The sequence below is a fragment of the Triticum aestivum genome, chromosome 5A (genome assembly GCF_018294505.1).
Source record: "Triticum aestivum cultivar Chinese Spring chromosome 5A, IWGSC CS RefSeq v2.1, whole genome shotgun sequence".
In the NCBI taxonomy this organism is placed as follows: Eukaryota; Viridiplantae; Streptophyta; class Magnoliopsida; order Poales; family Poaceae; genus Triticum; species Triticum aestivum.
The window spans coordinates 228,939,950-228,959,189 of record NC_057806.1 but is presented as its reverse complement, the minus strand read 5'-3'; positions in this window follow the sequence as shown (position 1 = coordinate 228,959,189).

The window sequence follows — 19,240 nt, the reverse complement described above, 5'->3', positions numbered from 1 at the left end:
GCAGTATGTACATCAGTAAGAATTTCTCATACACATGACTATGATGCATATACTTACCTTGTGGTCTTGAGTTGGCTAGGATGGAATGAGCCTGCGTAAACAAGGTTAGATAACACAGATGCACCCACTAGATAGAGCAAACAAAAGAAACCACAAGAGTACCAAGACTAGGATGACATGTAGAGTGAGTACAGAGTACCATGATAGATATTGACATGTCCCCAAAGAGAAAGATATGCAATGAATTTAAGAATTTTTCTTTCCCTTGGATGTCTTGCTCCCCTGAATCTAGCATGGGATACTGGGAGAAGATAGGGAATAGAAAAACATAGCTCAAAGAAACAAATGAACAGAGCTAATGCAAATAAGCACATATGAACATGTCTTTCCCCCAAGAAGACATGTGGCATCTCTCCTCTTGAACATCAAGCATCTAGGATCCTATCCTGGAGTATTCCCTCCCCCTAGAGATCTCTCCCCCAAGAGATGTTATTAAGCTTTGATGTGATCTCTCTCTCCCCCTTTGACATCAATTTCCAAGAAGGGTCTTCTGGAATTTGTTGTGAATGGGCTCGGTCCTTGAATCACAGTACAAAGAATTAAGGTAAATGTGATGCTTGCAGAGGACAAGATTCATTGAGTGGAGCTGGATAAGAATAAAGCAGGAATAAATAGCAAAATGTTTTTCCCGTAGTGAAATCGGTGTCACCGAGTTGTATGCTTCGGTTGCTCTGAAAATCTTCGGCTAGACCGGAGACATGAAACCGGTGGGGCCGAGTTCATCACAGAGAAAAACACTTGTCACCTCAGCTCACTAGACAAATAAGATCTCACAAAGATTTGCAATGAATTGGATGCAGAAGATGCAAAACAAAAAAGCAAAGAAAAGAAACTAAAATATCTAGATGAAGTTTTTTTTTTGAAAGGGGAAACAATTATGCATGAGACAAATGCAAGAGCACAGAAAAGCACACAAGAGAACTTCATCTAGAGTTGGGCGGTGACAAAGTCACCTATGTTAGAGTACATTAACATAGGAGTCAAGTGAGATCACTTGATCATAGGTCGTACTCATTGTTTAAGCTCAAAATGGGGTTACCATTTTTCATTTAAGTATCTTTATGTATTCACATCTTGTCGAGTTGCTTTGACTCATGACTTGGAGTAAAGCTTCTCTAAGATGGAATAACATACCTTGGGTGGCGGTGTTGATCTTGATCATGTAGTTGAACTTGTGTGGGTTGCTCAAGGTTGATGTAGCCCATCAAGAGTTGGGAGCACCCTTTGGATTTTGGGTTCATCTACGTACATGGGTTAGTTTTTGCAAGGAAGAGCACTTGTGTATCCAACATGACAATCATGAAACTCAACATAGAATTTGTCAAAGGATATGTTTGAAAGGTTTCGTGCTTCCTTGTCATCAACCACCATTGTATAGAGACTTGGTGATGTAGAGATTGCTCAAGGTGTGAGTGAGTTGCAATCTCATAGAATTAGATTCATCAAAGTACCTACAAGGGTTAGATAACATGCAAGACGCAAATTTTCAAGACATAAGATAATCATCATAGGAGAAATATCAAGTGATTAGTCGTAAGCTCAAGTCTTGCATGTATCCAATGGAGTTCCTACTCCAAGTTTGAAGCATCAATGATGTTCAATTCACCTCTGAACCTGCAAAACACTTTCTCATCAAGTGGTTTAGTGAATATATCCGCTAATTGCTTATCGGTGCGAACATGCTTAAGGTTTATGTCACCCTTAGCAACGTGATCTCGAATGAAATGATGACGAACTTCAAAATGCTTAGTTCGAGAGTGTTGCACGGGATTGTGAGCAATCTTGATAGCACTTTCATTATCACAAAGTAATGGAACATGTTTCACATATATCCCATAATCTTTAAGAGTTTGGGTCATCCAAAGTAATTGAGCACAACATGAACCAGCGGCAATGTATTCCGCTTCGGCGGTGGATAAGGATACTGAGTTTTGTTTCTTGGAAGACCAAGACACAAGAGATCCACCAAGGAATTGACAAGTACCCGAAGTGGACTTTCTATCAACCTTGTCACCGGCATAGTCTGAGTTGGAGTAGCCAACAAGATCAAAGGACACCCTCTTTGGATACCAAATGCCAAAATTTGGTGTATGTATTAAGTATCTCACTATACTCTTCACGTCCTTAAGATGACATTCCTTAGGAGCAGCTTGATATTGTGCACACATGCACATACTTAGCATGATATCGGGACGTGAGGCACATAGATATAATAATGAACCAATCATAGAGCGATAAACCTTTTGATCAACTGGTTCACCATCTTTGGTCAAATCAAGATGTCCAATAGTAGGCATGGGTGTAGTCATACCTTTGCATTCTTGCATATTGAACTTCTTGAATAAGTCCTTGGTGTACTTCGTTTGAGAGACAAAGGTGCCTTCCTTAGTTTGCTTGATTTGCAAACCAAGAAAGAATTTGAGTTCACTCATCATAGACATCTCAAACTTCTCCGACATTAGCTTCCCAAACTTTTCACTAAAATGAGGGTTAGTTGATCCAAATATAATATCATCAACATAAATTTGGCATACAAATAGTTCTCCATTAACCCCTTTAGTAAAAAGAGTAGAATCTATTTTTCCAATTTCAAACCCTTTTTCAATAAGGAACTTGGTCAAGCATTTATACCATGCTCTAGGAGCTTGTTTAAGACCATAAAGGGCTTTGTGAAGTTTGTAAACATGATTAGGTTTCTTAGGGTTGACAAAGCCAGGAGGTTGCTTAACATAAACTTCCTCCTCAATTTCACCATTTAGAAAAGCACTTTTAATGTCCATTTGGTACAAAGTGATATCATGGTGATTGGCATAGGCAAGTAAGATGCGAATGGACTCAAGTCTAGCAACGGGAGCATATGTCTCACCATAGTCCATACCTTCGACTTGTGTGTAGCCTTGGGCGACGAGATGCGCTTTGTTGCAAACCACTTGTCCATCTTCATCTTGCTTGTTGCGAAACACCCATTTGGTACCGATGATGTTGTGGTTGTTGTCGGGCTTTTCAACCAATGTCCACACTTGATTTCTCTCAAAGTTGTGTAGCTCTTCATGCATAGCGTTTATCCAATCCGGATCTTCCAATGCTTCTTCAATCTTCAAAGGTTCAATGCGAGAGATGAATGAATAGTGTTCACAAAAGCTAGCTAAATGAGTTTTTGAGCGAGTGATTCTCCCGGTTTGGATATCATTGTAGATTTGCTCCACGGGATGATCTTTAGCACTTCTTGCTCGAACTCATGAAAGCTTTTGCTTGGGTCTTTGTTGAACATCTTCTTCATCTTGTTCTTCTTCTTGTCCTTCTTCATTGTTAGTGTTGTCGTTCTCTTGTCGTGGTGGAGAAGGAGGTTGTTGACGTTCGTCTTGGTGCACTTCCTCTTTTTCTTCATCTTGGTGTGTCCCACTCGTGGATGCTTCTGTATCAACTCTTCGTTCACCTTGTCGTGAGGTAGAAGCTTCCACTTGGACGGACGAGGTACTCTCCTTCACCTCCATTGGACGAATCTTGCCGATAGACAAGTCTTGGATTGCTTCTGAGGGATCTTTGTCTCCTACATCAATTGGCAATTGCTCTACTTGCGAGCCGTTAGATTCATCAAACTTCACATCTACCGTTCCTTCAACCTTTCGGGTGAAATTGTTGTAGCATGGAATGTGTGAGAGTTTGAGCCATAACCAAGTAGGAAACCTTCATGAGACTTAGGAGCAAATTTAGAACGACGATGCTTATCAAGAATGTAGCACTTTGAGCCGAATACTCAAAAGTATCCAACTTGGGGTTTGTTACCGGTGAGGAGCTCGTATGCCATCTTGCCGAGTAGCTTGTGACGATACAAGCGATTTGTTGCATGACAAGCTGTCTCAACCGCTTCCGCCCAAAAGTGTTTTGGCGTCTTGTACTCATCAAGCATCGTTCTTGCCTCTCGATAAGAGTCTAGTTCTTCCTATCAACAACTCCATTTTTCTGAGGTGTGTACGTAGCCGAGAATTCATGTGCGATCCCTTCTTCGTCAAGAAAGGTATCTACATTTACGTTCTTGAACTCCGTTCCGTTGTCGCTCCGAACCTTCTTGACCTTCACGTCAAATTGATTTTGGGCCTTCCTAGCAAAGTTTTTGAAGATCTTTTGGACCTGCGATTTGTCATCAAGAAAGAACACCCACGTAAATCTTGAAAAATCATCAACTATGACTAGACCAAATGAGTTACCACCAAGACACTTGTAGGCATTTGGACCAAAGAGATCCATGTGAAGTAGCTCGAGTGGTCTTCTTGTGGTCATGATGTTCTTAGCGCGATGACTTCCTCCAACTTGTTTCCCTGCTTGACAAGCACTACAAAGTCTATCCTTGTCAAATATGACATCGTTAACGCCAAGGATATGATTTCCTTTAATGAGTTTGTCAAGGTTTCGCATGCCCACATGGCCTAGCCTTCTATGCCACAACCAGCCTTTAGAAGATTTAGCAATTATGCAAGTTTTAGGTTGAGCCTTTTTAGTGAAATGAACAATGTAAAGATCTCCTCTACGTATACCGGTGAAGACCATTTTATGATTATCTCTATGAAACACTTAGCAGTCTACTTTAGTAAATAGGACATTGAAACGGAAATCAGCAAGTCTAGATACTGAAAGTAAGTTGTAGCCAAGAGATTCAGTGAGCATGACATTTTGTATGGAGCTATCATGTGAGATTGCCACCTTACCCTTTGAATTATCACCAAAAGTGACATACTTTCGAGGGCCGTCGTTTTCAGCAAGCTCACGGAACATGTCTTTATCTCCGGTCATATGATCAGTACATCCACTATCAAGGACCCATTCCTTTCCTGCAGCCATGTAGTCGCGAAGATTTTCCATAAGACCAAAGTGTCTCATCGCATCATCGAGATCATAGTCCCTATCATCATCATCCTCATTAGAGTATCCATGTTCAACATCATCTTGTGATTGATCAATTCCTAGAGAGGGTAATTCATTAGATAAATGACCATTTCTATAGTTATCTTTATGAATTCTAATAGTTCTAGAAATCATATTGCTAATGATTCCAACATCCCCTTTGGCACTCGTAAGATTAGTAAGCTCAAATAAGCAGTCACCAAATTTGGGATCATTGGAACTCATCTTAATCAAGTCAATAGACTTATGGAGAATTTCATCTAGATCTTTCAAGGAATAATTTGGAAAGAGTTCCTCAAGAAATTTCCATATGGTGTAGGCACACTTGAGAGTAGGCAAACACCCAATCAAGTTTCCATGCAAGCCTCTAGTGATAAGATTGACAGTTCTAAGATTGTGAATCATGTCAATTGACTCATCAAGGGTAGATTGTGAATCATGTCAATTGACTCATCAAGGGTAGGATGTGTGAGATCAACATGAGGTGCACAAGGGCTAGCAATATACTTGTTCAAGTGACATTCATTGAAAATCTCAAGCATTTCATTTTTCCAATCGTGAAAATATTCTCCATCAAGAATAGGCACTCTATGTCTAAGACTCCCCAAAGTAGACTCATCCATCTTCCTCCAATGGTGTTTAAACCAAGGCAATGGAGACCAAAGCTCTGATACCAATTGAAAGGATCGAGAAGAGGTTTCTAGAGGGGGGTGATTAGACACTAAGTACCAAAAGTTGCAGTTTTTAATTTTCTTAAGTTGAAGTGGAGTTTAGGCACAAGTTTAACAAACACAATACATATCAAGTAAGCATGCAAAGAGTATATGAGCAGCGGAAAGTAAAGCATACAACTTGCAAGAATGTAAGGGGAAGGGTTGGAGAATTCAAATGCAATTGGAGACGGGGATGTTTTTGTCGTGGTTCCGATAGGTGGTGCTATCGTACATCCACGTTGATGGAGACTTCAACCCATGGAGGGTAATGGTTGCGCAAGTCCATGGAGGGCTCCACCCACGAAGGGTCCACGAAGAAGCAACCTTGTCTATCCCATCTTGGCCATCGCCCACGAAGGACTTGCCTCACTAGCGGTAGATCTTCACAAAGTAGGCGATCTCCTTGCCCTTACAAACTCCTTGGTTCAACTCCACAATCTTTTTCGGAGGCTCCCAAGTGACACCTAGCCAATCTAGGAGACACCACTCTCCAAGAAGTAACAAATGATGTGTTGATGATGAACTCCTTGCTCTTGTGCTTCAAATGATAGTCTCCCCAATACTCAACTCTCTCTCACAGGATATGGATTTGGTGGAAAGAAGATTTGAGTGGAAAGCAACTTGGGAAGGCTAGAGATCAAGATTCATATGGTAGGAATGGAATATCTTGGCCTCAACACATGAGTAGGTGGTTCTCTCTCAGAAAATGTGTATTGGAAGTGTAGGTATGTTCTGATGGCTCTCTCCACGAATGAAGAGTGGGTGGAGGGGTATATATAGCCTCCACACAAAAACTAACCGTTACACACAATTTACCAATCTCGGTGAGACCGAATTGAAAAACTTGGTCGGACTGATATAGCAAACCTAGTGACCATTAGGGTTTTCGGTGGGACCGAGTGGATCAACTCGGTGGGACCGATGTGCTAGGGTTAGGGTAAATCCAAAACTCGGTTTGACCGATTACTCAAACTCGGTGGGACCGATTTGGGTAATAAGTGAAACAGAGAGTTGGCCAAGCAAACTCGGTGGGGCCGATTGCATATCTCGGTGGGACCGAAAATATTGCAATAGGTAACAGAGAGTTTGCAAGCCCATCTCGGTGAGACCGAGATCCCATCGGTGAGACCGAATTGATTAGGGTTTTGGCAGTGGCTATGTCAACTGAACTCGGTGGCTCCGGATAGTAAGAATCGGTGGGGCCGAGTTGGACTTTTGGTTTAGGTCATATGTGGATGTGGGAAGGTAGTTGAGGGTTTTGGAGCATATCACTAAGCACTTTGAGCAAGCAAGCCATTAGGCAACACCTCATCCCTCCTTGATAGTATTGGCTTTTCCTATAGACTCAATGTGATCTTGGATCACTAAAATATAAAATGTAGAGTCTTGATCTTGAAGCTTGAGCCAATCCTTTGTCCTTAGCATCTTGAAGGGGTTCCACATCCTTTAGTCCATGCCACTTAATTTGTTGAACTTGTCTGAAACATACTAGGTAAAAGTATTAGTACAACAAGAGATATGTTGTCATTAATTATCAAAATCACCCAGGGAGCACTTGTGCTTTCAGATACCCGATGTGCAAACTCTTAGGATTCACTTTGGCGATCCTCAAGATCGAAGATGGGAAGATTTGTTGAACCAGTTTTCAAGACCGACGACCGAAGATGAACAGTTCGGAAGAATTGAGGAGCGTCCCCAACTTGAAGACCGGTTCAGGGGCTACTGACGGTGTCCTGGACTAGGGGGTACTCGCCATGTCGTCTCCCGACTAGCTAGATCGGGTCGAGGACCCCCATGGTGGTTCACTATTGGGCCAGTTCGGACAGCCCATGCCGCATACAAGGAATACTCCACAAGACTTGGCGCCCAAGACAAGGACTCTCCTAAAACCCTAGGCCTCCGATGTCTTATATAAACCGAGGCCATGCTAGTCAAATAGGCATCTAATATTCATTAGAACAAGCTCGTGGTAGACACATGTACTATGTACTATCCCATATGAATACAATCAAAAGCAGGATGTAAGGTTTTACCTCCATCAAGAGGGCCCGAACCTGGGTAAAACCTGTGTTCGTGTTACCATCGTTCCAAGACACCTAGCTTAGGACCCCTACTATGAGATGTGCCGGATATAGAACCGACACACCCTGACTCAAAATCAGGAGAGCTTGGAAAGGATCATTGAGAGAAAGTTCTATGATATTGACCTCAAGGTGACTGAGATACAGACTGCAGTAGAGCAGCTCCAGGAGGAAGCTGGGGAGAAGAGAGGGAAGGCAACTACGGATGCTTTTCAGCGAGTGCCAAGGAGTCAGAGGTCAGCTGCAGTGCCAGTATCAGATACAAGAGCCACTTCATCTGCACGAGCAATAGCTTCAGTGCCACCTCCAGCACCTACTCCACCAGCTCCAACATCGTCCACTGATGCCTTCATCCTTGGAGTTCTAACTACACCACCCGAAGACCAAGCCTGCGAGACGCATAGCACTATGCATTATCGAACTTTTTGGTAACTTGTTGCCAAAGGGGGAGAAATGTATAGATCATAGGCTTCGAGAGAGAGTGTTTTGCTGCTTTGTCTCTCTTGCTTTCTTGCTTTTTAGTTGAACTTGTGTGTGTGCCCATTTGATACTTTATGTCTGTGTGAGATACTTGTATGATCATGTGTTTGATCATATCGTACTTTAACGTTTGCTTGGATGACATTATCCTTTATATCCTTACATGATCATTCACTTTGCTTGGTGATGAGTCCATATTTTAATTCATATCATTTTGGGCGCTCCACCAAGATGTATGTGACATGGAAGAGTGACCCATGATCCTAATCGATTGTGCATTTACATTCAAAAGCAAATCTTAAATAGTGCACAAATTTAGGGGGAGCTCTTGCTTATCACATACCTCTCAAAGCGACGATGTATTTAAATCTTATTATCATTTGTCGAAGCTTTGATCTATATGTTGTCATCAATTACCAAAAAGGGGGAGTTTGAAAGTGCAACTATCCCTGGGTGCTTTTGGTAATTACTAACAACATATAGCTCATTGAACTAATACTATTTCAAGATGATCATTTCAGAAAGTTCAATGATTGGCATGGCATGGATTAAGAATGTGGACCCCTCAAAATGCTAAGGACACACATTGGCTCAAGCTCAAGACTCTACATTTTCATTTTAGTGATCCAAGATCACATTGAGTCCATAGGAAAAGCCAATACTATTAAAAGGGGATGAGGTGTTGCTTAATGACTTACTTGCTCAAAATGCTTAGTGATATGCTTCAAAAACCCTCAACCACTTTCTCATATCCACATATGTCTCAAACCAAAAGTCAAACTCGGCCCCACCGAAATGTTCAATCCGGCACCACCGAGTTCACTTGACATAGCCACTGCCAGAAACCCTAGTCATATCGGTCTCACCGATAGGGATCTCGATCTCACCAAGATGGGATTGCAAACTCTCTGTTTCCCTTCGTAACGTTTCGGTCCAACTGAGATGAGTGATCAGTCCCACCAATTTCGCAATGCAAACTCTTTGTTTCCCTTTCATAACGTTTTGATCTCACCGAAATGAGCGATTCGGTCCCACTGAGTTTGCCTGACCAACTCTCTGGTTAGCTTATGACCAAAATTGGTTCCACCGAATTTGTGTAATCGGTCTCACCGAGATTATGTTATGCCCTAACCCAAATGGAATCGGTCCCACTGAGTTGACATGTCGGTCCCACCAAAAAGCCTAACATTCACATTTTGAACTAAATCGGATTGACCGAGTTTCCTGATTCGGTCCCACCGAGTTTGGTGAATTGTGTGTAATAGTTAGATTTTGTGTGGAGGCTATATATACCCCTCCACCCTTCCTTCATTGGTAAGGAGAACCATCAGAACGTGCCTACACTTCAGCATTCATTTTCTGAGAGAGAACCACCTACTCATGTGTTGAGACCAAGATATTCCATTCCAACCATTTGAATCTTGATCTCTAGCCTTCCCCAAGTTGCTATCCACTCAAATCATCTTTCCACCAAATCCAAATAAGTGAGAGAGAGTTGAATATTGGGGAGACTATCATTTGAAGAACAAGAGCAGGCAGTTCATCATCAACACACCACCTATTACCTTTTGGAGAGTGGTGTCTCCTAGATTGGTTAGGTGTCACTTGGGATCCTCCGACAAGATTCCGGAGTTGAACCAAGGTGTTTGTACGGGCAAGGAGATCGCCTACTTCGTGAAGATCTACCCTAGTGAGGCAAGTCCTTCATGGTTTATGGCCATGGTGGGATATACAAGGTTGCTTCTTCGTAGACCCTTCATGGTTGGAGCCCTCCGTGGACTCACGCAACCGTTACCTTTCATGGGTTGAAGTCTCCATCAACGTGGATGTACGATAGCACCACCTATCGGAACCACACCAAAAATCTCCGTCTCTACATTGCGTTTGCTCCCTCCAAACTCCTCCCTTTACCTTCATATGCAAATGTTTTACATTCCGCTGATATACTCTTAGACTTGCATGTGTAGGTTGATTGCTTGACTTGTGCTAAGTTGCTAAAATCTGCCAAGACTTAAAATTGGGAAAAGGCTAGATTTTTATTTGGTCAAGTAGTCTAATCACCCCCCTCTAGACATACTTTCGATCCTACAGATGCCCATATTGGTTCCTACATATTCTACGAAGATCTTTATCGGTCAAACCGCATAACAACATACGTTGTTCCCTTTGTTATCGGTATGTTACTTTCCCGAGATTCGATCGTCGGTATCATAATACCTAGTTCAATCTCGTTACCGGCAAGTCTCATTGCTTGCAAGGCTCATAGTGATGTGCATTACTGAGAGGACCCAGTGATACCTCTCCGATACACGGAGTGACAAATCCTAATCTCGATCTATGCCAACTCAACAAACACCATCGGAGACATCTGTAGAGCATCTTTATAATCACCCAGTTACGGTGTGACGTTTGATAGCACACAAGGTGTTCCTCCGGTATTTGGGAGTTGCATAATCTCATAGTCAGAGGAACATGTATAAGTCATGAAGAAAGCAATAGCAATAAAACTCAACGATCATAATGCTAAGCTAACAGATGGGTCTTCTCCATCACATCATTCTCTAATGATGTGATCCCGTTCATCAAATGACAACACATGTCTATGGTCAGGAAACTTAACCATCTTTAATTAACGAGCTAGTCTAGTAGAGGCATAATAGGGACACTTTGTTTTGTCTATGTATTCACACATGTATCAAGTTTCCGGTTAATACAATTCTAGCATGAATAATAAACATTTATCATTATATAAGGAAATATAAAATAACAACTTTATTATTGCCTCTAGGGCATATTTCCTTCAGTCTCCCACTTGCACTAGAGTCAATAATCTAGTTCACATCGCCATGTGATTGAACACCAATAGTTCACATCTTTATGTGATTAACACCCATTCACATCGCCATGTGACCAACACCCAAAGGGTTTACTAGAGTAAATAATCTATTTCACATCGCTATGTGATTAATACCCAAAGAGCACTAAGATTTGATCATGTTTTGCTTGTGAGAGAAGTTTAGTCAACGAGTCTGCCACATTCAGATCCATATGTATTTTGCAAATTTCTATGTCTACAATGCTCTGCATGGACCTACTCTAGCTAATTGCTCCCACTTTTAATATGTATCTAGATTAAGACTCAGAGTCATCCGCATCGGTGTTAAAGCTTGCATCGACGTAACTCTTTACGATGAACTCTTTATAACCTCCATAATTGAGAAATATTTCCTTAGTCCTCTAAGGATAATTTTGACCGTTGTCCAGTGCTCTACTCCTGGATCACTATTGTACCCCTTTGCCAAACTCATGGCAAGGTATACAATAGGTCTGGTATACAACATGACATACTTTATAGAACCTATGGCTGAGTCATAGGGAATGATGTAGCGACCAGACCTCAAACAGTCTGATCTCTGTGCTCCGGTGTCATCCCTAGATCAGTAATGCTTACACCACACAGTACTCGGAGGATTTATAGCAGAGTAGCAATCACACACTTATTACATCGAGTGTCTCAAAAGATAACTTATTACAATAAATATGGCTTAAGGCCATCTAATAACGATAACAACGGAAGGCTTGGAAGATAAGTGAGTCCATCAACTCCAACGGCATCACTAAGTATAGAACCACGACCTAAAAACTCCTTAATCGTCGTTTGAAAAGTCTGCAACATTAACGTTGCAGCCTGAAACGGGTCAGCACATGGAATATGCTGGCAAGGTAACACATAGAGAGTAATGGAATGAAACAACTATACTATATGCATATTTGGCTGGTGGAAAGCTCTATGGTTACAGTTTTGCGTAAAGCCCATTTTTCCCTACTTCAAAGGAATAAATTTAACTACTATCATGGTGGTTGTTAAACATTGAGAATGGTTGACAGCATTCTCAATCCCAATTAAGCATCATCATTAAACATAACCCAATAAAATTAACTTAGAGTAACATGTTGAGATTCACATGAAAATCCAGGTACTAGATACTCAAGATGTCCATAACCAGGGACACGGCTAATCATGATTAGTTTATTACACTCTGCAGAGGTTTGCGCACTTTTCCCCACAAGACTCGATCGCCTCCGTTTGGTTTCTCGCACTACATGGTGTTTGAGAAGACGGATGACCGAGACATAGTCTTTCAGAAGCGCTAGCACCTTACGATTGGGTAGACCGTACCACCTACATCCCCTACATCTGCTAGTCTACCACTGTAAGAGTTCGCATGACTTAGTCAACTATGCTAGAGCCCATAATAGCTTGTGGCTGCACACGGAAGTTTCTAGTATGAATAGTCTTATGATCCCTTTGAGCCTGGGTGGCGGTCCAAAAGAAAACAGGCAAGTCCTGGAATACCCAGGTGCCTCAATCCACCCAGATGTGTGTTTAAGTTGCCACCTTAGATAAACCATTAATTAACAATCTCACATCTATCATGGATTTCACTCACCCAATCCACGTCTACTAGCATAGCATGGCATGATAAGCAAACGCAGAAGTAACTCCCAAAGGTTTGATAATAAACTGGAAATAGGTACTACCTCATCTACTTCCCATCCCACAATTTAATTAGATCCTAATCATGAAATGTGTGAGGTTTGATCTAATGCAATAAAACTGGGTAGTAGAAAAGGTATGATCAAAGTGTTACTTGCCTTGCCGATGATCCGCGAAACCTAACGATTCGAAGTAACAGGCGGCGCACTCTGGGTATTCTATCGCAGACAAACAAAAAAGCATACAATAAGTACTCATCTAATGCACAGGTAAAACTCAAATAAGAGATCTAACCAGAAAGTTCAACTTAAGAACTCCGGTTGGCAAAAAGAATCAAATCGAACGAAGCGACGAAAGTCAAACGGCGAAAGAAAACAACTTCGTTCTAGTAATCTGGATCTAGGGAAAATTTTACAATAGCAAAATCTTGTTTAAGTTGGTTAAACAAATAGAGGGTTTCGAGACGAAACTCTAGGCGCTTGAATCGCCTGATTCCGATAAACGAGCGAAAAGTTATACTAAAACGAAAATCGGATCAGGAATCGCGATCAGAAAAATCGCGGATTTAATCCGAGAAAAAGAAAAACAACGAACGCTTGCTAAACTAAATAAACCAGAAAACCGATCTATTTAAAAAACCAAATCTAATAAACCGGCAAAAACTGATGAAAACCGGTCGGTTTTTTTTTAAAAGACGGCACGGAAAATGAGGCGGCGGCGAACCTCGGCGGCGGCGGCGGCGTCCGGCGGGCGGCGCGGCGGCGGCGTCGGGTGGCGGCGGGGCGGCGGCGGCGCGGCGGGGCGGCAGCGGCGGCGCGTGGATCGAGGGCGGGCGGGGCTGGCGGCTAGGGTTTCCTCCTGGGGGCTGGGCCGGCTTATATTGCCTAGTCGGGCGAGAGTCCTAGTCGGACACGGCCCGTTAGGTCGGTTCGTTTTTTTGTTTTTTTATTATTATTCCGCTCGGAAGAAAAAATAAAAAGAAATACTAAACGGACTCTAAAAATTCCGAAATAAATTTTCACGGGCTTCCAAAATCAAGCCTCACAAGGTGAACATTTATTTGGGACCTAATTGCAATTTTGAAAAACGCACTTTTTTCCTAAATTCAAATAAAACACCGAAAAACTCCGAAATAAAATCTTATTTGATTTTATTATTAAATCCTCAATATTTCTTTATTTTGGGAAAGTCATTTTATTCCCTCTCTCATATTTTTGTAATAGAAATATTTGATGATAAAATAAATAAAATCAAATGATCCTATCCTCAAAATTTGAGAAAACTCAAATATGAAAATAACGAAATCCCCAACTCTCTCCGTGGGTCATTGAGTTGCATAGAATTTCTAGGATCAACCAAAATGCAAATAAAATATGATATGCATGATGATCTAATGTATAACATTCCAAATTGAAAATTTGGGATGTTACAAACCTACCCCCCTTAAGATGAATCTCGCCCTCGAGATTCAGGTTGGCTAGAAAATAGGTGAGGGTGGTCTTTGAGCAAATCTTCCTCTCGCTCCCAGGTGGCTTCATCCTCTGTTTGGTGGCTCCACTGAACTTTGCAAAACTTGATAACCTTGCTGCGAGTAACTGGTTGGCAAACTCGAGAATCTTGACTGGCTTCTCCTCATAGGTCAAATTGTTATCCAACTGAATAGTTTCCAAAGGCACTGTGTCTCTCAACGGTATGTCAGCCATCTCCGCGTGACATTTCTTTAACTAGGAAATGTGGAACACATTATGTACTCCTGACAATCCTTCGGGCAATTCCAACTTGTAGGCCACTTCTCCCATACGTCCCAAAACTCGATATGGTCCTACAAATCGTGGTGCTAACTTCCCTTTAACTCCAAAACGCTTTGTTCCCCAAAGTGGAGATACTCGAAGATAAGCTCTATCTCCAACTTCGTAAACTATCTCCTTGCGTTTAGAATCTGCATAACTTTTCTGTCTAGACTGGGCTACCTTGAGCCTATCACGAATCAACTTCATCTTTTGTTCAGACTCTTTAATCAAGTCAGGACCAAACAACTGACGGTCTCCAACTTCGCCCCATGACAACGGTGTCTTGCACCTCCTTCCGTACAAGGCTTCGAAAGGGGCCATCTTTAAACTGGTTTGGTAACTGTTGTTGTAAGAGAACTCTGCATATGGCAAATTGTCGTCCCAACTAGATCCATAATCTAGCGCACAAGCTCTCAGCATATCCTCCAAAATCTGATTTACCCTCTCGGTCTGTCCATCTGTCTGTGGATGAAAAGCTGTACTGAATTCTAGCTTGGTACCCAAAGTTTCGTGCAACTGCTTCCAGAACTTTGAGGTAAACTGGGTTCCTCTATCTGATACAATACTCCTTGGAACTCCATGCAGGCATACGATCCTGGTCATGTATATCTTTGCCAACTTAGCACTGGTGTAAGTGGTCTTTACTGGGATGAAATGAGCTACTTTCGTCAATCGATCAACTACAACCCAAATTGAGTCATAGCCTGAACGAGTCCTGGGCAATCCCGTGATAAAATCCATGCCTAGCTTATCCCACTTCCATTCGGGTATCGGTAATGGTTGTAACAATCTTGCTGGCTTCTGAGGCTCTGCCTTTACTCTCTGACATACATCACAAACTGCTACATACTCTGCAATATCCTTCTTCATTCCGGTCCACCAGAAAATATCCTTCAAATCTAAATACATCTTGGTATTTCCTGGGTGAATTGAATACGGTGAGTCGTGTGCCTCTTGCAAAATCAACTTCCTGATCTCCGGGTCGTTGGGCACGTAAACACGGTCTTCGAACCATAGGGTGTCGTGTTCATCCTCACGAAATCCTTTAGCTTTTCCTTTGCTCAGTTTCTCCTTTATAGCGGCAATATCTTTGTCAGTTTTATGAGCTTCTCTGATTCTATCCATCAAAGTTGACTGAATCTCCAATGATGCTACATAGCCTCTCGGAACTATTTCCAAACATAGTTCACGAAGATTTTCTGCTAACTCCTTGGGTATTTCTCCCGCCATTAACGTATTGACATGGCACTTATGGCTTAATGCGTCAGCAACTACATTAGCCTTTCCAGGGTGATAATGCAATTTCATATCATAATCTTTGATAAGCTCCAACCATCTCCTTTGTCTGAGATTCAATTCCTTCTGGGTGAAAATGTACTTCAAACTCTTATGATTCGTGTACACCTCACAATGATTACCAATGAGAAAATGTCTCCATGTTTTCAAAGCATACACTACAGCTGCTAACTCCAAATCATGCATAGCATAATTCAACTCATGAGGCTTCAATTGTCTTGAGGCATATGAAACAACTCTCTCTTCCTACATAAGCACTGCTCCAAGTCCTCGACGTGAAGCGTCGCAGTACACCTCAAAATCTTTGGTCTGGTCTGGCAAAATCAACACTGGTGAGGTAACCAAATGTTTCTTCAACTCCTGGAAACTAGCCTCACACTCCTCTGTCCATATGAACTTGGTATCCTTATTTAATAACTCTATCATAGGCTTCGCAATCTTTGAGAAATTCTCAATAAATCTCCGGTAGTATCCTGCGAGTCCAAGAAAACTCCGGATCTCTCCAACTGTTGTTGGGGCTTCCAACTTGGTCACGGTTTCAACTTTAGCGGGATCTATTGCTATACCTTCACCAGATATAACATGTCCGAGGAATCCTACTTCCTTCAACCAAAACTCACATTTGCTGAACTTGGCATATAATTGATGTTCTCTGAGCTTCCCAAGTACCAAACGCAAATGCTCCTTATGCTCCTCTTCATTCTTCGAGTAAACCAGGATATCATCAATGAACACTACGACAAACTTATCCAAAAACTCCATAAACACTTTGTTCATCATGTTCATAAAATAGGCAGGTGCGTTAGTCAGACCAAATGACATAACGGTATACTCATACAGCCCATACCTGGTGGTAAAAGCTGTCTTCGGAATATCCTGTTCTTGAATCTTCAACTGGTGGTATCCTGATCGCAGATCGATCTTGGAAAATACCTTAGCTCCTTGCAATCGATCAAACAGATCGTTGATCATTGGTAATGGGTACTTGTTCTTGATCGTTACTTCATTCAATCCTCGATAATCAACAACCATCCTTAACGATCCATCCTTCTTCTCCACTAGAAGTACTGGCGATCCCCAAGGCGAAGAACTTGGGCGGATATATCCCTTATCCAGTAACTCCTTAATCTGCTTCTTAATTTCCACCAAATCTTTTGCTGGCATCCTATATGGTCTCTTTGATATTGGACCTGTGCCTGGCAATAGCTCAATCAAAAACTCAATATCTCTATCCGGTGGCATGCCTGGCAACTCTTCTGGAAATACATCAGGGAAATCCCTTACCACTGGTACTTCCTCCTGCACAACTCCTGTTAGGCAATTTACTTGGATCCTCTTTGGCACATGCCGGGATACATACTTGATCCTTCTCCCTTCTGGGGTGGTAAGCAAAATTGACTTACTAGCACATTCAATATTCCCTTCATACTTTGATAACCAATCCATGCCTAATATCACATCCAATCCTTGAGATTCCAATACTATTAGGTCTGAGGGAAAAACATAGTTACCAATCCTTAATGGTAACCGATCACACCATAGACTAGCCACATACTCTGCTCTGGGCGAGGTTACTAACATGGGTGACCTAAGGGCTTGGGTTGGTAGGTTATACTTATCCACAAATCCCCTTGAGATGTATGAATGCGATGCACCAGTATCAAAAAGAACGAGTGCAGTAAATGACTTAACCAAAAACTTACCTATTACTGCATCGGGCTGAGCTTCAACCTCCTCCACGCTAACGTGGTTCACCTGTCCCCTGTTGAAAGGGTTCGGCTTCTTCCCAGAACTTCCATTGCCATTTTGGCCTTCAGGACATTCATTGGCATAATGTTCGGTCTTCGAACACTTACAGCAAGTGACTTGGCTCAAGTCCTTCTTGGCTGGGGTTGAGGGGTTGGTGCGGTTCTAGCCATTGCTTCCTCCATTGCCATTACCATTTTTCGTGCCATTGTGATTGTGCAAGCTACCTCCTCCATGGGTATGCTGAAAATGTCCTTCCGGTCTAGGGGTAAAACGTGGCTTCTGCTGAGCTCCTGAATTGTACTTTCCTTGTCCATACTTCCTCTTGCGATTCTCAATTTGCTGATGCTTCCCTTCAATCATAAGAGCACGATCTACCAACTCCTGGTAGTTGTTGAAGGTGGCTACCATCAACTGCATGCTCAACTCATCATTCAGTCCTTCTAGAAACTTCTCCTGCTTAGCTGCTTCCGTAGCAATGTCATCTAGGGCATAACATGCTAACTTACTAAATTCCTCCACATACTGGCCAACTGTCCGTCCTCCTTGGCGCAAGTTATGAAACTCACGCTTCTTCATGGCCATAGCTCCTGCTGAAACATGTGCAGTACGAAAAGCCTGCTGAAACTGGTCCCATGTGACAGTGTCGACAGGGAAAGTGGCGGTGAAATTCTCCCACCATGATGCTGCGGGTCCTTCTAACTGATGTGCAGCAAACTTCACCTTCTCCGCATCTGTGCATCCTATTGTGGTCAACTCCCTAGCTGTCTTGCGGAGCCAATCATCTGCTACTATCGGCTCGGTGCTACTGGAAAACACCGGCGGATTCAGCCTAAGGAAACGGGCTAAATGGTCAACAGGTGGTGGTGGTGGTGGGTTGTTGTTATTGTTCCCCTGGTTCTGATTCTGGACTAGCAACTGCATCAATGTGTTCTGCTGCTGGATCAACTGGGTGAGCTCCGGTGGGAAAGCAAACTCGGGGTCACGTCTCGGAGGCATCTGTGGGTTTAGAAAAGATGAGATATAAGAATAGAGGGGGTCTAAAGAGAAAACACTACCCATATGCACATGAGGCAAAAGCAAACAATTCACTTCAATCAATCAAGCAAAGGCATACCATCGATCTAACTATCGCAAAAGTGCTCGGACTACCATATTAACATGGTGGACTACTACTACTGATGAGGTGGTCTACTAGAAATATTCTTCGGTCGTTGACTCCATGATATCTGCTCCAGCTTCATCAACATAGTCATCATTGCTACTATCTGGTTCCGAGTCGGTGCCGTCGATGATGATGTAGTCTTCTAGGTTAATTTCCTTGGGTTCTTCGTCTTCAGCTACTGGTGTCGGGCCTCCCATAAATATTCCAATCTTCTTGAGCAGGTCGTCATTCTTCTCCACCAATACTTCAATTTCTTCTTCATAATCTTCACGTGTAGCCTTGAGTTTTTCCTCTAGTTCCTTGATTCTAGTCTTAGCCTTCTTCAGATCTATCATGTCGGCACACATCTGGTTCTCCTGGCATCAAATGTGCTGGTTTAATTCCTGGATAAAAGCTGCGATTGATCTATCCTTCCTGGTGCTGATCATCTCCCAGTGTTCATCTCGGCGCCCACAAATCTGGTAGATAGTATCCTTGAGATCCTTGCGGTAGACTTCTCTAATGCTTCC